Source organism: Manis javanica, chromosome 5 (assembly GCF_040802235.1).
Source record: "Manis javanica isolate MJ-LG chromosome 5, MJ_LKY, whole genome shotgun sequence".
NCBI classification, from domain to species: domain Eukaryota; kingdom Metazoa; phylum Chordata; class Mammalia; order Pholidota; family Manidae; genus Manis; species Manis javanica.
The window spans coordinates 69,004,605-69,032,312 of record NC_133160.1 but is presented as its reverse complement, the minus strand read 5'-3'; the positions used below and the strand labels follow the sequence as shown (position 1 = coordinate 69,032,312).

Sequence of the window (27,708 nt, the reverse complement as noted above, 5' to 3'; positions counted from 1 at the left end):
GAAGGAAAAAAGGAAGAAGGGTGGTATGGAGGGAGAAAGGAAGAAAAAGGAGTCATATTAATTTTCTGTACCTCAAACTAGTCTCTTCTGGGCCTTTTTCTGAATGGTAGGTCTGCTTTATTTCTGATAAACTGCCAATTCAGTAATAGCCAAGCATTCCAGGGGTAAGAACAGTTCTGGTTTCCTTCCATGTTAATTCTTTTGTTGAATCCTGAGGGTCGGGGGAGGTGTGTGGCAGGCGAGGGAAGTGAACTTCCAGTCCCCAGCCTTGTGTCTCTCTTTGCACCTGCTGGCCTCTAAGGTGCTCCTTTCCATTTTTGTTTACCACCCTCCTGCCATGATGCTCAGTCATCAGGCCCTTGTAAGTTACTCTGTTTCCAGATACAGAGTATCCCTAGGTCCCCCACTGTTTCTCAGACACTCACGTCTGGAAGCACAGGGCCTGCCTGCTCTAGGGGTAGATGCGTCTCCTCCCACCTTTCCCCTAGGCCCACCCAGTTGCCCTTCTCTGTGGTTACTGCTCTGTGCATGCAGGGTTCCTTATGAAATCTGTTTTCTTGCTTCCTTGTGGAGCTAGGCACATATTTCCTTTCTTGAGACCCCCTTCAAACTTGTCTGAGTTTTGATTCCCTTTCTCCTGGGACACAGCATAGGGTGGGATGAAGTGATATTTTCTGTCTCAGGGATTCACCAGGGCTGTTCACTCAGTTGCTCAGGCCAAAAATCTTCATGTTCACTCTTGAATCCTTTCTTACATCCTGTATCAATTGCATCAACTACTACTGTTTTCTTTGTAAATTATATGTTTCTTCAGTAATCTGTTTCTCCCCCTTGAATGTAAGCTCCATGAAAGAAAAGAATTGATTAAATTTACTGCTGTATCCCCAGAAGGATGGTATGTGTGCAAAGAAGTTATCAAGCAAGGGAATGCCTGAACAAATCTCCTAAAAAGTACTTTCCTTTCATTATTGTCAACCCTTTGCATGGCCATCTTTGACACTCTTTATTAGTGTGCAGTTTTGCTCAGTGTAAATTCCTAGGCATAGAATTTTTAGATTAAACTATGTGTCCATGAAAATATACTGATATATATTGACAAATTTCCTCTAAAACGTTCGCATCAAATACACTTCCATTAATAGCAGATGGAAATGCTAGTTTTTCTGGTTCTTCAGGAATACTGGGCCAATCAATGATCCTTCAAGATCTTTACTAGTTCGTTAGTTGAAGAAAAGAATGATTATTTTAATTTAGACTTATAGAGTTTTAATATTGTTAATTCTGAGTAAAATGTGCTAATTCTGTTATTAGATTGGGATCATATCACATACTATGGAATATAAGCATGACTTCATTATTGCATACTTAAAAATAAAATAAAAAATGAAACAATTCCTCCTGAAATTGCCTTCATCACATTAGTTGTGGAGACCTGCAAATGGCACCATACTTTCATGCATCTGTTAGTTTTGGAAAAATTTTGTAGAGGTGTCTCTGAGCTTTACCCACTCAATCCTTTGTGCTTTTTCTTATACCAGTAAAATAAAGGTATGTGTGTTTTGCTCTAAGCTCCATATATCGGAATGGATGGTTAAAAAAAGGAAATAATTATCTTATATAGAATTCCTGAACATAGTAACATGCCTCTTAAGGGAAAAGATAAGTTCACAGACAATGTTTTATTTGTAATGGGTATAATGAGGTGAATCTGACCTTTTGCTATGTGTGGGAGTTTTCCTTCTGGAATATGAAAAACATAATTCATTTTGTAATGGGGCAGAAGCATTCCAAGCTACCCTCCCCTGTCTTGCTCAGCATATTCATGTACTTTTGGCTAATACATTTGTCTGTATAAACTAATAGATCCTTTCTATTCTCTGTGCCTTATAGCTCCTGAAGAGAAGGCTTCTGTCTCCAGCAATGTGAGCCCTAAAACCTTTGAAGGAAATGATAATATTCCACTTCCTTCTGTGTACTTTATTGCTTTGTATAAATATGTGAAAAGTGGCATTTTCAGCTGTAAGGTATGTATGTGTATATGTATCTGTTTGTAAGTATTGGGTCAGAAAGCCTGAAGGTTTCAACCAAGAAAGATAGCATTTTGATCACATTAGATGGATTATATTATTGGAATACTGGAAATACCTAATAATTGTCATCTTGGTTACCTACAAATGTTTACTTTTGATTATATTTAATTTTACTTCCTGATTATATTTGACCAAGGACTATTTCGGTAATAAACTAACTTGCTTCAACAACTGTTCATATATTGTCAAATTAATAATTCTTGAAAGAGAACAGGTCATGTAACTCTCATTTACCTTTTTTGGCTTGTACATGGATTTTCATAGACTGCAATGGAAATACTGTGCACCAGGATTATCTCTTCAGGCTTAGGTGTAAACACTAGCGCTTACTGTAATAACTTGGATCATGCATCATCCTAGGAGCTAGGGTTATTTCCTTGAGACACTTTAGTGGATGGATCAGTTGCCAAGCAACTTGCATTCTTATGGGGCCAGGCTGGGAAACAAAAGGGTGCCAGGTGGTAATACACAGAAGGAAAATGACAAAGACACATGGAAAAATAAAGCCTTCATTTGGGAACTGTCATGCACAACTGTTTAGACATGTGGATTATGTTCCCCCTTAATTCATTTCAACAGCTCTCAATCAATGGTTATATCTATGACTGTCTCTACATTCATCCAGCTACCCATGCATTCATCCCCCCTGGCAGAGTGATGGTGAGATTAGAAATTATAAGTAGTAAGCTAAAACTGTATCTCTTATATTAACTATTTTGTCAGTAACTATTATTCACTCATTTCTTATCCACTCACATAAGTTTCTCTATTCTTTTCTCTCCTCTATGTCTTACACCTTTTTACTTTTCAGCTCCTCATCTTACTTTCTTTCTCAATACTGATTTTATACATGGGTGCATTGCTTCATTGCTAGTTGGTACTTAGAAATTGAACGTAAGTGGAAATCTAGATTCCTATAGAAGATTGTTAGTTTGTCTCCACACCACAGAGTCCTTTCTCCTAGAAAACTATGTGCTGAAAGCTAACATACGTGTTTCTAGGTGGAAAACAATAGTGGCAGTCTAAAATATCAGAAGTTATGATACATAGTCATACATGAAATCATCTCATATATTTTAAAATGAAAGTCAGTTCTATTTGTTCAAATATGTTATAAAAATAAACTTTTTTTTCACTAGAGAAACTAAAACTAAAGAAAAACTGTGGGTTCCTTTTTTTGAGACATAAGCCAGCATTACATACAGTTTATAATCCTCAGGCTTTGGGTTTTTAGTAGGCTGCCCCTAGGACCATGGAACAATAGGAATCCAGTTGTTCTAAAAAATTACAAGAAAAAAAAAGGTATAATCTTGTTTGGGGACACATCTGAAGGAATAAGGAAACATTTATTTGGTGCTTACTAGATATCTGGCATTGGGCTGGTTAAACTTAATCTTCAAAAATCCTTGTACACTGGGTATTATTATCCACATTTAAAAATATGAAACTAAGGCTTGAGGAAGTTAAGTAACTTGCACAAGGCCACTCAGCTCCCCCAAAACAGGACTTCTGCCCCTTTTGTGTTTCATTCTCCTGAGCTACACTACTGATGAAGTATTTTCTCTTGAGATGCAAGTAAATCAATACAACCAGTGAGTTTAATGGGCTGATACAGTGTGGGTGCATGCTGGATTGGTCATTCTGAGGGGATATGTGTTTGGAGAGGTCAGGGGGGATGTCAGTGGCTGTTGCAGAAATGTGAGGGGAGAGGTGACTGGACTGCTGGGATCCTGTCTGACTTCTCCTGGGTCTTAGGCCATCCATTTATACTGACCTTAGCTCTCCCTTATGTAACTCTTACCATTTTTTTTAATCCTTCTTATCCTTTTCTACTTTTATTACCCTCTGGCTGTTGTCTGCCTTTTTAATGGCTATAGTGGATAGAGCTGATGGGCCACCACCACTCCTTGGCTCCCTTTTAGACACATTTGTGTACCCTTCTCCGCCATCTTACATGCTTCTTGCTGCTAGAAAGCCATACCTGCCACTCCCTTCAGAAGGCTCTCCCTGCAGCCTCTACTGCCAGAGGGCCAGCAGGGCCTCAGAGCTCACACTGACCCTCGTACTCTTGCCCCCAGGACTGACTGATGTAGGAGTATGAGAGGCCAGTCCTCTTGCCTCCTATCTGGAGAACTCACTCTTAGTATAATTTTCCACCTGACAGCTCACCTGCTAGATTAGTCCGAGGCTGGGAGCTGGCTGAACTTGCATGTATACTCTGCTTCTTTCCCTTCATTGTTTCTCCCAGGCTTCCTGCAGTTCTTTTGGAGGGTGCTTACTAGATCATTTGCTCTTGAATTTTTGTCTCAGATTCTGCAAAATACTCAGATTTGAAAGGGCTGGTGAATAGAGGATCTGATATGACACAGTTACTTGGGCACCCACAGCACCCCCATGGCTTCTCTGTTAGAGGGAGGGAAAACGGAGGTCAGCAGATAAATGAAGTTCTGTCCTGAGACCATCTCAGATGGGGCCCAAAGGGCTTCTGGCCCCATCTGGTAGTCATTTTCCAATTTCCTGACTGAATAACAGGTGGGCACAGTCAGCATCTTGCAGAATACTCACATTGGTTCCCTAACCTGTGGAGTAAGAGCTGTTGTCGTAGCAAAGACTAAGTGGGGTTACCCAGGTCAAGACGGTTAATCAAAAATAATGCTGTCCCCCTACCTCTGCATGAATGGCAGAGGTTAGTCCCATCCTCAGACACTTAAAACCAGCATAGATGGTTGGCTCCATAATATCCCCATTTAATACATTATTCTGCTTCTTGTGGAAACCAGATGAGTCATGGCAGATGACAGTGGATTACCAGCAGCTAACTAAGAGGCAGTCCCAGTGCAGCCCTTGTACTGCCTGGGGCATCTTTGTTAGAGCAGATTCACACTGCTCTCATTTGTAGTGTGTGGCTATTATGTTGGCAAATATCAATTGTGAATGAGGATCAGAAGCAGTTCACTAGGATGGAAAACAGTGTACATTCCCATCTTCCCCTAGGTCTGAGTCAGCTCTCATGCTCTCTGTCACAGGTTTGAAGGGACCTCTATCTACTGGACATTCCTCAAAATATCACTTTGGTCCACTCTATTGGTGGCAGCATGTTAGTCGATCATACATGAGCAGGAAGTGGCAAGTACTTCAAATGCCCTGGTAAGACACGTGTACTCCAGTGACTGAGAGAAACTACAAAGATTTAGGAGCTTGCCTTATCAGTAATATTCTGAGGGCTCCATTAGTCTGGGATATGCTAGGATTTTTACCGCAGCAAAAGAAGTGCAGCTGTGGGCCCAGGTTCATGTAATTCATTGGTCTTACCACGCTTCTCACCATCCTGTAGTAGATAGTTTGATAGAATGGTGAAATGGCCCTTTGAAGACTGAGTTACAGTACCAGCCAGGTATTGGAAAGAACATATTTACCAGCTCAATCACCACATTTCAGGCTGGGGCAAGGTTCTTCAGAAGCCTCCGTCTTCTGTCTGAATCAGTGTCTAGTATATGGTGTTGTTTCTCTAATGGTCAGGATTCATGGGCCTAGGAATCAAGGGAGTGGCACCCCTTTCTATTACACCTAGTGACCCACTTGCAAAGTTTTTGCTTCCTGTTTGCAACTTTATACTCTGCTAGGCTACAGTTCTTAGCTCCAGAAGGAGGAATGCTTCTACCAGGTGACACAACAATGATACAATTGAATTGTAAGTTAAGAACTGCCACCCAGCCGCTTTGGGCTCCTGATGCTTCTGAATCAATAAGCAAAAAAGGGAGTTACTGTGCTTAGTGGGGTGACTGAGCCAGAGGGGAAAGTGTACTACTACTCCACAGTGGAGGTAAGGAAGGGTATGTCTAGGGCATAGGGGATCCTTAGGAGGTCTGTTAATATTACCATGCTCTGTGATTCAGGTCAATGGAAAACTATAGCAACCTAATCCGTGTAGGACTACTAGTAGCATAGAGCCTTCAGGAAAGGAAGTTTGGCTGATCTCAACGGGTACAGAACCACATAGCTGAGGTGCTTACTGAAGGCAACGTGAATACAAAATGGATAGTGGAGGATGGTAGTTAAAATTACCAGCTACAACCTATGTTTTCTTTTTATCTCCTAGTCACTTATTTTATGTCACTTATATTATGTAATATAAGATGTACTGATTTTATATCATAGTATTTAAGTACTGTTGGTTTTATATCATTTATTTAAATTATGGGATGTCAAGGGAAGAGTAAACATCACTCAAGGTCTTTGCCTCCTCTTCTGGGGAAGAGGTTAGTGTGTTTTTGTTTGCACTCAGGATAGCTGTATCATGTTGGGCAGAATTGTGACCTTGTAATTGTTTTTATTTGGAGATGAAATGTGGTCTATGAAGATGAGTGTGAGTGCCAAGTTGATAAGGGGTGGACTTGTGATGGTTAATTTTATGTGCCAACTTGACTGGGAAAAATTAAACATTATTTCTAAGCATTATGTTTAGAAACGTGAGGCGAGGATGTTTCCAGAGGAGATTAACATTTGAATCAGTGTATTCAGTAAAGTAGATTGTCTTTCTCAATGTAGGTGGACATCATCTAGTCCTTTGAAGGCTTGAATAGAATAAAAGGTGAAAGGATTTTGTCCTTTGTTTTCCTGCCTCATTGACTTGAGCTGGGACACCTCACTTCACCTTCTCTGGCCCTTAGACTGGGATTTGCACCATCAGCTTCCCTATTTCTCAGGCCTTCAGAGTAGGAGTGAATTACACCACTGGTTTTCCTGTATCTCCAGCTTGTATACAGTAGCTCATGGGATTTCTCAGTATGAGCCAGTTCTTCACCATAAGTATCCATTCCATAATAAGTATACTTTTAATAAGTATATATATCCTACTAGCTCTGTTCCTCTTGAGACTCTAATACACCATCTAAATTAAAAAACACATTTTGGCACTTTTAAGTTCCTATGACTTAAAAAATAGGCACATTTTTTAGGCCTCCTTGTATTTCAGAAGCAGCATACATATCACACTTGGAAATATTGCTCAGATATATATATTGGATGACATGGAAGACTTCTAATTTTGAGTGGGTGCAGAAAAAGTGAGGGCTATAGAGTAAGTCCAGGCTGTAATACAAATATCCCTGCTTTGTGGGTTTTTTGACTGAGTAAATCCCATGGTTTTAGAGGAATATATGATGAAGATACTACATAGAGTCTCTGGCCAGATCTAGTAGGAGAATCACATAAGGACGTGTATAAGCTCCTGGGTAGTGGAGACTGGTTTGTCTGCTTAGCCAGGGGTCTGAAGCTGCAAAATCGGAAGATAAAAGACAAGAAGGCCAAGTTAGAGGCAGTTGGGTGGACTTATGGGAGTGGGCACATAGTGTGGGAGTCTTTCTTGGCTTGTTAATGCCCACCAGACACCATTGGAGCAGGTGAATAGGATGACTCATCCAGAAGACACCAGCAACCCTTTGTCTTTGTCTTGTCTTTGACAACCAAAACATGGTAGCAGAGATGAAAGGCCTATGTTCTTCTAGCTACTTCTTTTAAATGCTCAATTTGTCAGCAGCAGAGCCTGCTAATACAATATGATGCAAAGCCCCTAATGTAATACTATCCCTCAAAGAGACCAACCAACCACTTAATGCCAGGTTATTTACATTGGACCCTTTCTGTCATGAAGAGGGCAGTGATTTGTCATGACATGGATTTACATGTATTTCCAGGTATGGATTTTCTTTCATGCTTTCAGTTCCTCAGCTTCTCTTCTATCCAAGAGCTCACAGAGTGTCTGATTTGTTAGCATGAGATCTGGCATGACATTTCTATGAGCTAAGGAACTCCCTTCACATCAGAGGAGGTAGAGCAATGGATAAATGACCATGGGACCCTATCTACCACATGCCACATCATCCATTAGTCAGATGCTGTGGCCTGATAAAGTCTGGAGTGGTCTCTTATAGGCCCAGCTAAGGCATCAGCTTGGAACTGACACCCTGTGAGTTTGCATGTCCTGCAGGAGGTAGTATATACTTTGTGATGGGTAGTTTTATATGCCAATTTGTCTAGGCCAAGGTGTCCAGATGTTTGATTTAACATTATTCTGGCTATTTCTGTGAGGGTGTTTTGGATGAGATTGAAATTTACATTGGTGGATTTTGAGTAAGCAGATTGCCTTCTCTAATGTGGCTGGGCCTCATCCAATCAGTTGAAGGCCTGAAGAGAACAAATCAACTCTGAAAGATTACAGAGCAATGGGCTACTTTAGACCTATTTCATCTGAGTGCCATAGCCTTTTTTGGGTCACAGAGCCCTTTAAAAATCTGATGAAAGTGCTAGATGTTCTCACTGGTAACTTGTATATATATATAAACCATACATCATTTTGCACATAAATTCAGGATGGATACTAAGGGAAGTCCCTCACTGATTTGCCAGGTTAAAAACTCTTTTCTGTATCTTCCTTCAGTAAAGGAAGATACGGTTTTTTTGTGGAAGCCAAAATATCCATAAGAAGTGAACAGATGGAATTAATTAACAATTTAGTATCAACCTTTGTAATAAGAGATGTGTCCCCCCCAGATCACCCTATTCAATCTTACAGAAGGCTGAGAGATTAAAAATGTGCCAGAAATATTTTGACTTTATAAGTAGTAGTCACTAAGAGCCCTACAGCCTTAGGTTTACTATCAATGGAAGGCTTCTTGCTTACTTAGTTTCAGAACTGTTTTCTTATCCAACAAGTCTCTTCTTAAATGTCATTGAGGGGAGAAGTTCTTGAGCACCCAGTATCGGAAGATGTTCCAAATTCTCTATCATAACAGCCTCTTAATTTCCTTTTTGCCATATTTTACACCAGCAGTTGTATTACTGGTTCATTTACTTGTGTTTATTGACTGTCTCCCCATAGAATTTAAGCTCAGTCAAGAGAAAGACCTTGTTTATCTTGCATATCACTGCATCCCTAGTGTATTCTACAATGTCACATGTAAGTTAGGGGTTAACAAATATTTGCAAAACCAATGAATATTACATTTGCAGAGTTCAGGGAAAGACTCAAGCTTATGTAATTTTCTTGAAAGAGTACTTAGAAAGGCTATCTGGGCCATTAACTTTGTTTGTAATAAATTCTTTTCTTGATGATGATGAAGACTTGTGATGATGAAGATGGTAACATCAGCTGCTTCTGCAGCTGCTGTGCAGTAAATGGAAGTGGGCTGACCAGAAGAAATAAAAAGACACAGTGGAGCACAGCTTTGAGCAATGTCCTTCAGTCTCTGAATGTTGGGAAGGCCAGCTACAAATAATCTAGTCTGTGCACCAGGGCTCCAAGGGAGCTGGCAAACTCAGTAAATTCAGCTTTTGGAGAAAGAAGACAAAGTTGCTGATAGCAGTAGGTATTGCAGACAGTTGTCACAGTTGCTAATGAGAGGATGGGCCTGATGTGTACGTGGAGCACAAAGCCTTGTTCTCCTCTAACAGGCTTTCCTACTAGGCTTGGGAGCAGCCCTGTCAGCACTGTCAACTTCCAAAGGGCGAGACCATGATGTCATACTCACCCATTTCCAGCTGATTTCTTATACAGCTTCAGTTTACTAGAAAGACACATAGAGCCATTTGTTGCAATTATTATTATTATTATTATTACATTTCCCCTCCTTAAAGTGAAAATACTTAAGCATTCATTTCATATAAGTTGGACGTCCACACCATGTAAACAAAACTTTTTGTCACATGTCCTGTGTTACATGGTAAGTCACAGTTTATTATTTGTTGGGATGTTCATTTTAGGCATTAGGAAATATGCATATTTCTTGCTATTTACAAATTTAAACAGAACAAAACCACAGATTAAAAAAACTTAGACATGTTTATGAAATCTGTCTTATGCTTTTGTAGCCAAATAAGCAGCAATACCCTTAGGCTCACACATACATAAAGACAAGGAAAAGAAGAAAGAAACTTGGCCTAAAATTTCTTGTTCTATTTTACTCTGACTTGCCTGCTTTCCTGGCCCACATCTAGAACTAGAAAGTGGTGGCTTATTGTATCGGAGGCTAAGCCTGTGGCTATTTCTTGCTTCAACCAGAACTAAGGTATGGGAAGGGTATGTTTGGAAGGACTTGTTTTTTAGTGATTTCTTGTTCTGTGTCTCAGTCACAGAGTATGGAGGTGTCTGGGCAAACTCCAGAGAACAGACTCACTGCAGAGAAGCTCAGACCATGAGGTCCCATTTACACATAGTTCTGTCCATAGAGTAGGTGGCAAATTCTCAAGATAATCTTGTTTGCGAAATACAAGTATTTCTAGGGCATTGTCACAGCCAGCTTCATACAGTGATTGGCCCTAGAGTTGGAGTGCACTAGAAACGACTTAGCCGTGGGCAATGATTAACTTAGGTGTGAAGGTAAGGGGGGCTGTTCTCCACTGTGTAGTTAAAAACAAAAAGTGGGCACAGAGAGAGAACTTGTTTTGCCCTTTCTTCACCCACTGCATTTTCATTTTCCCTTCCACTGCCCCAGAGGCCTAGTAATGGACTCTTGACATCCCATATTCAACAGAGCTTTAAAAATCCATGCAGAGTACAAAATTATAGTAGCAATTTGGGGTTTGCTTTTCTTTCAGATTTAGGATTTAACGTGGCTAACTAGGTTCAGCATACTTTGTAATATATTCCTTAAACCACAGGATCCTGGAGGCAGATTCCCGTGGGGGAGTGTGGCTCTGTGAGTTGATTAGCACCATTTGCCTGCTTCCTACCTCTCTTCTGCTGAGTTGTTCAGAGAGCTGAGCTTGTGCTCTGCTCTCTGGGTCCCTTGCTCCATTTTCATGTGAGCCTGTGATGCAAAGTCCCCAGCTTGGCCTGTCAGAACTTGATAGCTCTGTAAACATTGAAATCTTTGTTGCCATAACACCAGGAAAAATAATATGGGATTCTGCATATAAATATACTGGAGGCCTTGGGGAATGGGAGAATTACTAAATGACTTGAAGCTCTGTCATGCAATAATCTCTTATAAATAAATGTCAATGTACTCTCTGAATGCATACTGGATTTTTGCCTGCCTATGGTGTTCAGCCTTCTAGACAATAGTTATGCTAAGGGATTATCTTTTAACATAGTGTGGTTATCTCCTTTGTTTGTTTTCGTTTTTCATTATTCACATAAGCCAAGGGAAATGAAAAGCATCTTATTTCAGGCAAAAGGGCCTGTGAATGATTAACTCTGGTTCCATGCATTGGGACTTTGTGTAGCAACCCCTTGGCTTGCAACTAGAAAAAGACTCAAGGCTGAGATGGCAGCCCAGGGATGGGAGACTAACATTCTCAAATGAAGGTGGTGAGGAATGGATTAAGTCTAAGCATTGTGTTTATGAGTAGACTTCTCTGTAGCTGGCTCATTTACTTTTACATTGGTTTTATTACACTTTTCTTGGTGGAGATGTGTTTTGCTGACCTTTACTTTCACATTTACTCTTGCTTTTGGAATATACTTGAGGATCTAAATGAAACGTGGCCATGTTTAGGATTTAATCTGGTGTAGGCCATTGTATTTTATGTGTTTCTCCTTGACACTATCCAAAACTGAGCTAACACTGGCTAAACTTTACCTTGAAAAATGAAATTAACATAGAGCTTCATGATGGCCCTAAGTTTTGATTTGGCTCAATGAAAATTTTCTTGGTAAATTTTGGCACTCTTGGAATTAATATAATAACACAAAGCATTATATGAAAGGAAGAGAAAGAAAATGGTGTGATTATATGGTTCCAATGAAAAGGATGTGAGTTTGTAAAGGACCCACATTGTACAAATATGAGGGATGAAATCAAGACCAATTTCATATCTTTTTATGGACACTTATCTTAAACATTTATATAACAACGTCCATTTTCATGGACAAGACCCAACTTAAAAGAGTCAAAGAAAATGAAATGTAACCTAAGGACTGAAGAAACATTGGAGAATTTAGGAAAATGCAGTGTAGTTATAATAGAGCCAAAATATTTAGGACACTTAAATTTAGACTGCAAGTCAATCCAGATGTTTATTTATTAACATTAATAATGTTTCCAGTCTTGTTATAGCATACCAATCCCAGGGGTTCCACTTCTGAGTTTGAAGACAAATGAACGTTCTTTATTCTTTCCTAGCTCTGTTTTAATTTTAGGGGTTTTCTATAGCCATGTTTTTCCTGTAAAAGTGTTTGCAAAATCTTGAGCAGCTCCGGATGCCTAGCAGAAAATCTGAGTGCAACAGTGGTTGAGCAAAACCTTCTCCTTTCTGCTTTTCTCTTCTTGCTTCTATGGTAATAGAAAGAAACTTGGCATAAAAATATAATCTGTTCCTGCCTGTTTCTCATCTGAAGTCATAACCCTCTGCCATCCCGCCCAAGACTAGAATTCCAGCTGGCATGAAACAGCTGTCTGCATACAGGTTTATTCCGGTAGTAACCAAAGACAAAACTATTTTAATTGAAAGCCCTAGGCTGTCCTCCAAACCCTCACAATCTCTGGGTCATCCCCAAGAGGAAATCACTGAGGAAAAGGTACAAGTTATATCCTTTCTTACAGTTTTTGACACACTGTATGTTTATGAAGTTAAGAACATTTTACCCTTCCAATTTCTGTATATTGGGGGCCATGAAGAAATGGAAGGGTTCGCAAACTCAAAAGCACTGGACCAGCTAAGTGAGCATAGAGGAGGCTGTGGTGTATGGGAGATGGACAGTCCTGTCCACAGGGGCATTTGCTGCTCACCTGCCTTCACAGTTACCATGTGGAAATGTGGAGCCCAGTGTTGCCAGATATTCTGATCTGTCAATAGAAATTCCCAATCCTGATTTTTATATGAATTCTGCATAGTTGTAAATGTTGGCAATTAATTAAAATTAAAGTAAAGCATTATGAAGATCAATCAAAACATGGTCCTTGAATGTTTGGGGCTTTGCTGTAACCCCTTTGCTGTAATTTTAGAAGAGAAAGTTCTGCTTACTGCATATACAACATTGAAAAAAATTGAAAAAAAAGATGGTGGGGGGTGGGGGGCATTGATAAAGCAGGATTGGGCCTGACAAAAACATAAGGAAACTGGCCTCTCCCATTTTTTCTCTCATAAACTCAGTCTCCTAAAATGAATGACAAGTTAGTAAGTCTGACTGTAGAAAAAGTCAAGGGCTAACAGTGTCTGACATTCTGTAGACAAGAAATGGTTGTTTAATAAATGTGGGTGAGCATTAGGTTTGGTGACTTTTTTGCTTCCATTCTCTCTTGGTGATCCCTTCTTTCAAATATTTTTTCTATACTGGTTCAGATAATAAGACTGCTAAATGATGAATAAGTCAAAGGGCAATCCTGGATGCAGAAAGAAAAACCTCATGTATGCCAGGAGATGCATTTGCATGACAAATCCCAATGTAAAAATCCATTCTTTATTTTTCCTTTGGTAAGTGGAATTAAGTGTTTTACTCACATGCCTATCTGTGGGGAAATAGAAGTTGCTGTGGCCAGGATCCTCACCTGACCCTAAACTATTTGATGATACAATTGGCCTACTGCTAGGCTAATGCTTCCACACCTGTAGGCAATAAACTATTACTGATTGAGTTACTACATAAAGAGCTCTGCCCAGTACTCTGGGTGAAGGCAGAGACTGAGGTAGATTATGAACCTGCAGATGGCTGGATGCAGACATGGTTCTAGTCCTTGACCTACTGTCAGGAGAATAAAGCCAGGTATAAACCCTTCTGCCCCAGAAACATTCCATTGTCATTTCTTAGTCTCACTGAATCCATAGTGAATTGCCCAGGGCTGAAACCTTCAGGCAAGACACCATCTAAAAAAAAATGAGTTTACTTTAGAATATCAGAAGGGACTCTGAAAGAGTGGGAAAAAAAATATGAAATGCAATTTTTTGAAGAGGCAACAAGAGGGTAAAGCAAATCCCAGGCCAATTTCACAGAGATGAAATTCCAGGTTCCTTACCTTCATTATGGCTGTTGATGTCACTGTCTTGGGAATCTTTTAGATCAGTGGTTCTGAGTTCCCAAAGGAGTGCTTGAATCCAATTCCTGGGGGAGGGAGAAAAAGTTCTAAATTTTACAAATGATCCACAGGTGGTTCTGATATACAAACCAGGTTAGGTAGCGGACTTCAACCATTTTAGTAACTCAGTCCAGGGTTTGTTGGTTTGTTTGTGTCTTGCCAATGGGTTTCAGCTCCAGACAGGTTCACTATGGGTTCAGTGTGACCAAAGAAATGACAGTAGAATGTTCTTGGAGTGAAAGGGTTATACCCAACTTTATTCCCATGGTGACAGGTCAATCACTAGAATCCCATCTACCCAGAGCGAGTTTGGATGCAGCAAGTCGGTCTCTGCCTCTGGACCTTTCTGCCCCCACAACCACCTCAGTCTCTGTCCTCAGTGCTACCGCTACTCCAGTCTCATCTCTGCTCTCCTGCAGGCTTGCAGCTGTGTCACTGTGTTGCCCACAGCACTGGATAGAGTCAATATATAGATTCAATAATGATGTATTGCCCACGTGTGTGTAGTGAGCTAGCCAACGAGGGCCAGATGCGAATCCTGGTCATAGGAACTTTCACTTTATCCACAGTTTGTTTTTTATCTACTTGTGGGGAAGTTGGGGTTCCTATGGCCAGGATCCTCACTGAACTTAAACCACCTGATGATGTAACTGACTTGTTGCTAGGCTACTGCTTCCACACCTTTAGGGAATAAGCTATCATTGTGCTATAGAGAGAGCTTGGCCCAGCCCTCTGGGTGGAGGCAGAGATGCTAGTGCTCGACCTACCATAAGGAGAATAAGCCAGGTAATAAACCCTTTCACCCCAAAGAACGTTTTGCTGTCAATTTCTTTGGTCACATTGAATCCACAGAGAACTTGCCTGGGGCTGAAACCCATTGACAAGACACTACTCCAGATAAAACTGCCTGACTGCAGTATGTAGGCATAACTCCTTTCATTGTGCTTTGCCTTTATGCATATTTTTACAAATTGAAGGTTTGTGGCAACCCTGGATAAGGCAAGTCTGTTGGTGCCATATTTCTGACAATGTTTTCTTACTTCATGTCTCTGTGTCATGTTTTGGTAATTCTCCCAATATTTCAAAACTTTTCATTATTATTATATTTGTCATGTTGGTCTGTGATCAGCGGTCTTTGACATTACTATTGTAATTGTTTTGGGGAGTCTCAAAACCTGCCCATATAAGATGGTAGACTTGATGAAAGTTGGGGTGGTGTGTTCTGACTGCTACACTGACTTGCCATTCCCCCATCCCTGTCCATCTCCTGGGACCTCCCTATTCTCTGAGACCAAACAGTATTGAAATTAGACCAATAACCCTGCAGTGGCCTTTACATTCAAGTGAAAGGAAGAGTCACACGTCTCTAACTTTAAATCAAAAGCTAGGAATCATTAAGCCTACTCCAGATGTGGAAGTGAGGAAGACTTGCTGAAAGCTGAGGTAGGCTGAAATCTAGGCCTTTTGTGCCAAATAGTTTGCCAAGTTGTGAATGCAAAGGAAAAGTTTTTGAAGGAAATTAAAGTGCAGTTCCAGTGAACACATGAGTGATAAGAAAGTGAAACAGGCTTATTGCTGTTATGGCAAGAGTTTTAGTGTCTGGATAGAAGAGCAAACCAGCCACAACATTCTTTTAAGCCAAAGCCTAATCCAAAGCAAGGTCCTAACTCTCTTCAGTTCTATGAAGGCTGAAAGAGGTGAGGAAGCTGCAGAAGAAAAGTTGAAAGCTAGCAGAAGTTGGTTCATGAGGTTCAAGGAAAGAAGCTGTCTCCAGAACATCAGCGTGCAGCAAGGTGAAGCAGCATGTGCTGATGTAGAAGCTGCAGCAAGTTAGAAGATCTAGCTTAGGTCATTAATGAAGGTGGCCACACTAAACAACAGATTTTCAATATGGATCAAACAGCTTTCTATTGGAAGAAGATACCACCTAAGATTTTCATAGCTAGAGATACGAAGTCAATGCCTGGCTTTGGAGTTTCAAAGGGCAGGCTGACTCTTGTTACCAGCTAATGCAGCTTGTGACCGGCAGTTGAAGTCAATGCTCATTTACCATTCTGAAAATCCTAGGGCTCTTAAGAATATGTTAAATCTAATCTACCTGAGCTCCAAATGGAACAACAAAACCTACATGACAGCACATCTCTTTAAATATGGTTTACTGAATATTTTAAGCTCACTCTTGAGACCTAATGCTCAGGAAAAAGGGTCCCTTTCAAAATATGACTGCTCATTGACAGTATAAGTGGTCATCCAGGAGCTCTGATGGAGATGTACAACACAATTAATGTTTTCATGCCTTGCTAATACAACTTCCATTCTGCAGCCCATGGACCAAAGAGTCATTTTTCCTTTCAAGTCCTATAATTTAAGAATATATTTCCTAAGGCTAAAGCTGCCATAGTACTGGTTCCTTTGATGGATCTGGGCAAAATAAACTGGAAACCTTTGGAAAGGATTCACCATTCTAGATGCCATTCAAACATTTGTGATTCCTGGGAAGAGATCAAAATGTCAACTTTAACAGGAGTTTGGAGGAAGTTAATTCCAAACCTTATAGATGACGTTGACATTCAGGATTTCAGTGGAGGAAGTGACTTCAGATGGGGTGGAAATAGCAAGAGAACTAGAATGAGAAATGGAGCCTGAAGATGGGATTGATTGAATTGCTGCATCTCATGATAAAACTTGAATGGATGAGGAGCTGCTGCTTATTGATGAGCAAAGAGAGTAGTTTCTACTCCTGGTGAAGATGCTGTGAAGATTTTTGAAATGACATTTATGAACTTAGTTAATGACATTTATAAACTTAATTGGTACAGCAGTGGCAGGGTTTGAGGGGACTGACTCCAATTTTAAAAGAAATTGCTATCAAGCAGTGTTGCCTGCTACAGAAAAATTGTTCATGAAAAGAAAAGTCGATTGATGGAGGCAGACTCATTTTAAGAAACTGCCACAGCTGTCCTAGCCTTCAGCACCCATCACCCTGATCAGTTAGCAGCCATCAGCATGGAGGCAGGACCCACTACCAGAAAAAAGGTTATGACTCGCTGAAAGCTCCGATGATGGTTAGTACATTTTAACAACAAAGTATTTTTAATTAGGATGTGTACACTATTGTTTTAGACATAATGCTATTGTATATTCAATAGACTATAGTATAGTGTAAACCTAACTTTTATATGCACTGGGAAATCAAAAAATCCATTTGACTTGCTTTATTGTGATATTTGCTTTATTGCAGTGGCCTGGAACCAAGCCTGCAATATCTCTGAGGTCTTCCTGTCATCTGTGCTTGGATCATAATAATGCAAGTACAGTAAAGAGGTCCTAAAAAAAAAAGAATTGTACCAAAATATACTTCCTTTCAAAACTCATTGATTTATAAGCTTGATGTGATAAAACCAAAACAGAATTTTTAAAGAACATATGTTATTATTAATGTGGTCAGAACCCTGATCAGAATTCAAGAGTGGGGTTCATTGTGATTGAAAGTTCATTATGCCAATGTGCCTGGTTTGACCTTGGTGGTTTTTCATCCAAGAGTTTAGGGATGTTGGCAGCAGAGTTGCTGCAAATAAGCTTGAAGCTTTTAGAGAAAATAAAAATTTGAGAGAGAATGGGAAAGAGAGAGAGGCACTGGTATGAAGTGATGGAAAGTGAATAACCTCCATAGTAAAAGAGGAGCAAAAAGGTCAGAAAGAACTAGGCAGGAGCCAATAAATGTGGAATGCTCCTAATCTGCTGAAGGTGTGTTATCTGAGAAAGACAATTGTGGCCTAAGACTGAGCAAGGTCAAGGCAGAAAAGGTCCCAACAATTCCAGGTAGTGGTATGACCTGAAGCAGTAAGTAAAAATAGAAGAAATTGTTGAGGATAGTGACCCCAAGAATCAGGGATAGGAGAGTGTCTGTGAAAAGAAATTGTGTAAACACAAAAAGGCCTTGTGAGATTGATTCAAGATGGCGGTGTAAGAGGTGAGACAGAACTCCTCCTAAAACCACATATAGTATGAAAGTGTAGTTAATACAACTAAACCTAAAAGAGCAATAGGAAAGAAGGCTGCACCAGACTGTATACAACTGGAGAACAGAACAGACCTCATGAAACAGGGTAACCTACCAAATTCTTGATCTGACAGGACCCAAGGCCTTCCCCCACCCTAGCTCACCGGGAGGAGGAAGAGAAATGGAGTGGGGAGGGGGTGGAAACCTAGGATTGCTGAACACCCAGCCCTGGAGATATGCTTTGGGAGCACAAACCTACATTGCATGGTGCTCTGGAGATTAGTGGGGTTGGAAAGGTAGGACAGGCAGAATATTTGAGAGACTGAGATGCCAGCCATTTGTAGAGGACAGGGATCTACATCTGGCTACTCTGGGACAAAGGAAAGGCGGGTGGTCTGAGAGGCTTGGAGCAGTGAGAGGGCTGCGGAAGGAGTGGGGTTTTCATGGAGCTTGCTATGCAGGAGAAGGGATAGATGGACAAGGTTGTCTGGGCTCGTTCTGTCCAGCAGGTTGGGAACTTTGAGGAGCTTCATGTGTTCCATCCCCCTGACTGGCTACTCACCTCCGAGGCCCCCCACTGTGATATGCAGCCTGCTGTGCCTTCCTCCTGGTCTGCCAGCACCAGCTCACAAACTGGCAGTCACTGTGCTGGCCTTAGGGCAGCCAGAGGGAGGCCCTGACTATGACAGCTACAGATGCAAAGCACAGAGGCTTACACCTGTGTGCTCAGCCCACTGGCTCTGACACTGGAGACTGGTACTGCAGCCAAGAATCAGGAAACAGCTCTTTCCTCCCCTCAGGCACCAGCTCTGCTTCCCTGTGACCCTAAACCTCACTCCAGGGGCTGAGCAGCTTCAGAGACTAGTGTTTCTGGGCACTAGAGGGTGCCACATAGAAATATGAAATGTCAAAGGAAACTGGTTCATACCAAAATCTCACAAAACCCAGAGAAAGGGCCAAATGAAACTGAACTCACCAATCTTCCTGAAAGAGAGTTCAAAATAAATATCATAAACTTGCTCATGGAGGTACAGAAAAATATTCAAGAACTCAGGAATGAATTTAGGACAGAGATTCGATCATTAAGAAATTCCATATCTGAAATGAAACATACAATGGATGGATTTAAAAGCAGATTAGATGTAATAGAAGAGACAGTAAATGGAATAGAAATTAGAGAAGAGGAATACAAAGAAGCTGAGGCACAGAGAGAAAAAAGGATCTCTACGAATGAAAGAATACTGAGAGAACTGTGTAACCAATCCAAACAGAACAATATTTGCATGATAGGGATACCAGAAGAAAAAGAGAGGAAAAGAGACAGAAACTGTCATGGAAGAAATAACTGCTGAAAAATTCCCTAATCTGGGGAAGGACATAGTCTCTCAGACCAGGATGTCCACAGATCTCCCAACACAAGGGACCCAAGGAGGACAACACCAAGACATATAATAATTAAAATGGCAAAGATCAAAGACAAGGACAGAGTATTAAAAGCAGCCAGAGAGAGAAAAAGAACACCTACAAAGAAAAACCCATCAGGCTATCATCAGATTTCTCAACAGAAACCTTACAGGCCAGAAGGGAGTGGCACAATATATTTAATGCAATGAAACAGAAGGGCCTCTAACCAAGAACACTCTACCAGGCAAGGTTATCATTTAAATTTGAAGAAGGAATTAAACAATTTTCAGACAAGCAAAAACAATTTTCAGAAAGACTTTACCTCCCACAAACCATCTCTACAGTGCATTTTGGAGGGTCTGGTATAGATGGAAGTATTCCTAAGGCTAAATAGCTGTCACCAGGAAAAATAAAACCACAGCAAAGTAGAACAATTAATTACTAGGCAGATGCAAAATCAAATCAAAGACTACCACCAAAGTCAAAGGATAGACAAAGAGTACAGAATATGATATCGAATATATAAAGAATATAGGAGGAAGAAATAGGAGGAAAAAAAAAGAACCTTTAGGTTGTATTTGTAGTAGCATACTAAGTGAGTTAAATTAGACTGTTAAATAGTAAGGGAATTACCCTTGAACCTTTGGTAACCACAAATCTAAAGCCTGCAGTGGCAATAAGTACATACCTATCAATAATCACCCTACATGTAAATGGTCTGAATACACCAATCAAAAGACATAAAGTCACTGAATGGATGAAAAAACAAGACTCATCTATATGCTGCCTACAAGAGACTCACTTCAAACCTAAAGACATACACAGACTAAAGTGAAGGGATAGAAAGAGGTATTTCATGAAACTAATAGGGAGAAAAAAGCAGGAGTTGCAGTACTTGTATCAGATTAAATAGACTTCAAAACAAGAAAGTAACAAGAGACAAAGAAGGACATTACATAATGATAAAGGGGTAAGTCCAACAAGAGGATATAACAATTATAAATATTATGTACCCAACACAGGATCACCTACATATGTGAAACAAATACAAACAGAATTAAAAAGGAAACAAAATGCAATGCATTCATTTTAGGAGACTTCAACACAACACTCACTCCAAAGGACAGATCAGTTAGACAGAAAATAAGTAAAGAGACAGAGGCATTGAACAGATGGACCTAACGGACATCTACAGAATACCCACCCAAAAGCAGGAGGATACACATTCTTATGAAGTGCACATGGAACATTTTCAAGAATAGTTCATATATAGACCACAAAAAGAGCCTCAGTAAATTAAAAAAGATTGAAATTCTACCAACCAGCTTCTCAGATCAGAAAGGTATAAAATCAGAAATAAATGACACAAAGAAAACAAAAAAGCCCACAAACACATGGAGGCTTAATAACATGCTCCTAAATAACCAATGGATCAATGACCAAATAAAAACAGAGATCAAGCAATATATGGAGACAAATGCAGCAGTAATTCAACACTGCAAAATCTGTGGGATGCAGCAAAGGCCGTGCTAAGAGGGAAGTATATTGCAATACAAGCCTACCTCAGGAAAGAGGAATAATCCCATATAAACAGTCTGCACTCACAATTAACAAAGCTAGAAAAAGAAGAACAAATGAGGCCCAAAGATAGTAGAAGGAGGGACATAATAAAGATTAGAACATAAATAAATAAAACAATAGAAAGAATCAATGAAAGCAAGAGCCGGTTCTTTGCGAAAATAAACCAAGTAGGTAAAACCCTAGCCAGACTTACGAAGAAAAAAAGAGAGTATACACACATAAACAGAATCAGAAATGAGAAAGGTCAAATCACTATGGACACCACAGAAATACAAAGAATTATGAGAGAATACTATGAAAAATTATATGCTAGCAAACTGGATAACCTAGAAGAAATGGACAACTTTCTAGAAAAATACAACCTTCCAAGGCTGACCCAGGAAGAAGCAGAAAATCTGAATAGACCAATTACCAACAAGGAAATTGAATTGGTAATCAAAAAACTACCTAAGAACAAAACCACTGGACCAGATGATTTCACTGATGAATTATGTCAAACATTTAGTGAAGACCTAATACCTATCCTCCTTAAAGTTTTCCAAAAAGTAGAAGAGAAGGGAATACTCCCAAACTCATTCTACGAGGACAGCATCACTCTGATACCAAAACCAGGCAAAGACCCCACAAAAAAAGAAAATTACAGACCAATATTCCTGATGAACATAGATGCAAAAATACTCAACAAAATATTTGCAAACCAAATTCAAAAATACATCAAAAATATAATCCATCATGATTAAGTAGGATTTATTCCAGGGATGCAAGAATGGTACAACATTTGAAAATCCATCAACATCATCCACCACCTCAACAAAAAGAAGGACAAAAACCACATAATCATCTTCATAGATGATGAAAAAGCATTCGACAAAATTCAACATCCATTCATGATAAAAACTCTCAACAGAATGGGTATAGAGGGCACGTACCTGGACATAATAAAGGCCATATGTGACAAACCCACAGCCAACATCATACTGAACAGCGAGAAGCTAAAAACTATTCCTTAAAGATTGTGAAGAAGACAAGGATGCCTAGTCTCCCCACTTTTATTCATCATAGTCTTGGAGGTACTAACCATGGCAATCAGACAACACAAGGAAATTAAAGGCATCCAGATTGGCAAGGAAGAAGTTAAAACTGCCCCTGTTTGTAGGTGACATGATATTGTACATAAAAAACCCTAAGGAATCCACTCCAAAACTACTAGATCTATATCTGAATTCCTCAAAGTTGCGGAATACAAAATTAATGCACAGAAATCTGTTGCATTCCAATATACTAATGATGAGCTAGCAGAAAGAGAAATCAGGAAAACAATTCCATTCACAATTGCATCAAAAAGACTAAAATACCTAGGAATAAACCTAACCAAGGAAGTATAAGACCTATACTCTGAAAACTACAAGACACTCATGAGAGAAGTTAAAGAAGATACCGATAAATGGAAACACATCCCATGCTCATGGATAGGAAGAATTAATATCATCAAAATGGCCATCCTGCCTAAACCAATCTACAGAAGCAATGTAATCCCTATGAAAATACCAACAGCATTCTTCAATGAACTAGAGAAAATAGTTCTAAAATTCATAAGGAACCTCAAATGACCCTGAATAGCCAAATCGATCCTGAAAAGGAAGAATAAAGCAAGGAGGATTACGCTCCCCATCTTCAAGCTCTACTACAAAGCCACAGTAATCAAGACAATTTGGTACTGGCACAAAAACAGACCCATAGACCAATGGAACAGACTAGAGAGCCCAGATATAAATCCACACATACATAGTCAATCAATATATGATAAAGGAGCCATGGATATACAATTGGGAAATGACATCCTCTTCAACAGCTGGTGTTGGCAAAACTGGATAACTGTATGCAAGAGAATGAAACTGGATTATTGTCTAACTCCATACACAAAAGTACACTCAAAATGGATCAAAGACCTGAATGTAAGTCATGAAACCATAAAACTCTTAGAAGAAAACATGGGCAAAAATCTCTTAACTATAAACATGAGTAACTTTTTCCTGAACACATCTCATCGGGCAAGGAAAACAAAATAAAAAATGAACAAATGGGAGTACATCAAACTAAAAAGCTTATGTACAGCAAAGGACACCATCAGCAGAACTAAATGGCATCCTACATTATGGGAGAATGTATTTGTAAATGACCTATCTGGCAGGGGTTTATAATCCAAAATATATAAGGAACTCATGCAGCTCAACATCCAAAAGCAAATAACCCTATTAAAAAATGGGTGGATGATATGAACACACATATCTCCAAAGACAGAATTCAGATGGCCAACAGGCACATGAAAAGATACTGCACATCACTAATTATCAGGGAAAAGTGAATTAAAACCACAATGAGATATCACCTCATACCAGTTAGGATGGCCAACATAGAAAAGAATAGGAACAACAAATGCTGGCAAGGGTGCGGAGAAGGGGGAACCCCCCTACACTGCTGGTGGGAATGTAAACTAGGTCAGTCATTGTGGAAAGCAGTATGGAGGTTCCTCAAAAAACTCAAAATAGAAATACCATTTGAACCAGGAATTCCACTCCTAGGAATTTACCCTAAGAATGCAGCAGCCCAGTTTGAAAAAGACAGATGCACCCCTATCGCAGCACTATTTACAATAGCCAAGAAATGGAAGCAACCTTAATGTCCATCAGTAGATGAATGGATAAAAAAGATGTGGTACATATACACAATGGAATATTATTCAGCCATAAGAAGAAAACAAATCCTACCATTTGCAACAACATGGATGGAGCTAGAGGGTATTATGCTCAGTGGAATAAGCCAAGCAGAGAAAGACAAGTGTCAAATGATTTCAGTCATATGTGGAGTATAAGAACAAAGCAAAAACTGAAGGAACAAAACAGCAGCAGACTCACAGAAACCAGGAATGGACTAACAGTTGCCAAAGTTATAGGGACTTGGGTTGGCAGGGAGGGAAGGGAGGGAGAAGGGAAATAAGGGGCATTACGATTAGCATACATTATGGGGGAGGGGCACGGGGAAGGCAGTATAGCACAGAGAAGAGAAATAGTGGCTCTGTACCATCTTACTACACTGATGGACAGTGACTATAATAGGGTATGTGGTGGGGACTTGATAATGGGGGGTATCTAGTAACCACAATGTTGCTTATATAATTACATATTAATGATACCAAAATAGAAGAAGAATAAATAAATTTAAAAAATGCCTTGGGATAAGACTAATGCTGTAATCGTCTGCCAAGCCAAGTAACAGGGAACTATGTATTTTTATCTTCACTCATCTGGATATGGTTTGTATCCTAACAGTCCTTTTATTGTAGTAAAAACAGTTGTATCCTTGGAAGGACTGTGTGTGTTGGATTCCAGTAGATACAGCAGGTGTGGTGAATGACCAGAGGGCAAGAAAGGGGAAAGGTCAGAGTCATGGTCTTTGGGAGAGAAAACCACCCCCTTGAAAAGTTGTCTATTGGCTGATGGAAGTTACCCAAGAGAACGAGTATCTGGAACCTATGTAAGAAGACCTGTCTATCAGAGGAGACCTGCAGATGAGACCAGCTTTTTCAAGAGCTCAGAAAACAGAGTTTTGGGAATTTAAGAGGGTATGTTAGGAAATTTTGAAAAGAAGAATCTTGAGAGAACTTGGTGGAGATAATCTATAATGGAAGTCTGAAGTAATTTAAGATCAAGGACAGATTATAAACAAAAATCAGAAAGAGGAGAATGAAGGAAACAGTACTTAGAATGGACTTTGGAAAAAGGAAAACTGAGTGTGGGGCTTAATGCCCAACAGCACACAAAAGGCTAATCGAGACTCCTTGAAAGGACAGCTCAGGGAATTGCTGGCTGAGGTGGTGGTGATGAGCTCTTCAGACACTAGGATGGCCTGAAGTAAAATGGAAGGTCTGGGGCCATATAGGTGAAGATACGGTGCCACTCCCTCTGGAACCTCAGAGTGAAATATCAAGTAGGACATACGGAAGGAGGGAGGTGAGACTAGACTGAAGTTTATACAAAGGAGCCTTTTTTGGGACATAAGAGTAGTACAAGTTAGGTAGGCCCTTTCTGAATACCCAAGACTATTGTCAAGTAGGGACTATTCTGCAACCCAAATTTCCTCACAAATAGAAAGGTTATATGCATGTTTAATTATCTGCCTATATTGGACTATGGCTGGGGTTGAGGAGAGGATAATAGGAATAACAAAGATTGGTAGAAGACTATAACCCAAGGGATGTAATTTCTGGAAGAAAAAAATGTCTCTTCTTGACCATGAGATGACTATGTTGATTAACTTAGGTTCAAGGAAAAGGGAGAAAAATCTTTTCTGTAGAGTTATGGTCTTAACAATAAGAATATTTTAAATGAATTGATGGAAAAAACATAAGAAATTGTGTAATGATTGAGGAAAGAGAATAAGTAACTGACATCTGTTTAGTTTCATAAAAAGTTATAACATGTTTTTAAAAATTAGTACAAAATACCCAAGATTATTGTCAAGTAGTAACTATTCTGCAACCCAAATTTCCTCACAAATAGAAAATTATGTGCATGTTTAATTATCTACCTATATTGGACTATGGCTGGGGTTGAGGAGAGGATAATAGGAATAACAAAAATTGGTAGAAGACTATAACCCAAGGGATGTAATTCCTGGAAGAAAAAAATTCCTCTTCTTGACCATGAGATGACCATGTTGATTAACTCAGGTTTAGGGAAAAGGGAGAAAAATCTCTTCTGTAGAGTTATGGTCTTGACAATAAGAATATTTTAAATGAATTGATGGAAAAACAAAAGAAATTGTGTAATGATTAAGGAAAGAGAATATGTAACTAGCATCTGTTTAGTCTCATAAAAGTTATAACATGTTTTTAAAAATTAGTACAAAATACCCAGAAGTAATATTTGAAATAGCATTGGTATTTTCCAGGGAAAAGAGGGATTTATACTGAAAATGCTAACTTCATAAAATGAAGAAAAGTTGCTTAGAATGGTTCAGTGTTAGAGGCAGTTCCCTCTCCCAAAGATGGTGTATCTTGAGCAAGAAGAGTTTATAGTGATTTGGATCAAGAAGACACTGTATCTTGTTCATTAGAGGGGTCATTATGTATTTGTTGAATGGATAAAATATTTATGTGTTGGGTTACTTAACAAAATAATGAATGAATGAAAGACGTAGTTGTGTATTCCATTTGGGAAGTCTTTCTCCACAGTGGGTTAACTATCCTTCTGTGGCCTCCCATACCATCGTGTGTATACTCTGTTTACTGTATTTTATCCTACTGTGTCCTATGCTCTACTATTAAATGGTAAACTCTTTGAAGGTAGGAACCAATTCTTACTTATTCTTCATGATAACTCCAGCACTGACCACAGTACCCAGCACATAGTAGACATTCAAGAAATAGTTGTATGAAGAAATGACATTTTTGTAAGACAACTAGCTTAACCCAAATGTTAAATTAGCATTATACATGGGAGAGTAAAAGAGGTGCTTTAAAAAATACTTGACTAATGTCTGGAAAGTCCATTAAGGGAATATAAGACAGAACCAGAAGGAGAATTTGAACAGTGTTAGTATTGTAATTTGAACATGTATTTAGATTGAAAACTGGATTGTAATGAGGCAGAGCGAACAATTCCTTTCATGGAAATCAAAGGCTAAGGAATTGAGGATAGAGCTGCTTTTTACTGAAAACACATAGGAGAGTGTCCTCCCGGAATCTCCCCTCCCCACAAATCATCCGACTGTCACATTAAGTGGATTATTTCTTGAAAAAATTCTCCCAGAGGAAATCCAGCATCTATCTCCCCCTACTGGTGTCATATTAAGAGTGATGTCTGATTTTTTTTCTTTTAACTGAGAAACATTTTAATTAAGATGAATATTTTCATTTGTTATTTGAAAAAAAACCTTGTATTAATATAAAGATAAATGAAATTGGAAGTTTGTTGCAATGAATTTAACCAACATTTGGAATATAATTTTTTTCATCACAGATTTAATTATTAATGCTAATTTGTCTACAATTTGCAGGTATATATGGCAGTGGATTATAATTAGCTAACACAATGAAAAAATTTTAAACTTTTTCGTGTAGATATTTCAAACATACACCGAAGTAGAGAAAAAATAATGAACCCCCATATACCCATTATACAACTCCAGCAAACAAGTCATACCTAGTCTTGTTTCATTTATTTCTTCCTCAAGGTCCCACATCCAGATCATTTTGAAGCAAAGTCGAAACATCATATCACTTCATCTGTAAATATTTCAGTATGTGCCTAAAAGGTAAGGATGCTTAAAAGATCCCCCAAATAGTATTTTTATACCTAAATAAAATTAGCAAGAGTTCCTCACTATCAGCAAATAGCCAGTGTTCAGATTCCTACAACTGTTTTAAAAATTTGTAATTATTTATCTTAAGAAAGGCTATATATTGCAATTGTTTGATATGTTTCTTACATCTCATGGAAGTTATGAGGTTTAAGTTTCCTCCATCATTTTTTGGGTAATATTTTTGTTAACAAAGCTGCATCATTTGTTCTGAATAGTGTTCCACAATCTGGAATTTGCTGATTGAATCTCCATG

The 27,708-nt window shown here is 39.3% G+C and overlaps 1 long non-coding RNA gene across 2 annotated transcripts in view; it reads left to right on the top strand.

Moving 5' to 3' along the window:
• Positions 1-27,708, top strand: part of LOC108393435 (uncharacterized) — a 395,153-nt gene that overhangs the window by 179,400 nt on the left and 188,045 nt on the right. For both annotated transcript variants that reach the window (XR_012131585.1, XR_012131584.1), the window contains exons 5-6: positions 1,891-2,024; positions 27,327-27,407. This is a non-coding gene — a long non-coding RNA (uncharacterized lncRNA). The remainder of the gene's footprint in view (positions 1-1,890; positions 2,025-27,326; positions 27,408-27,708) is intronic.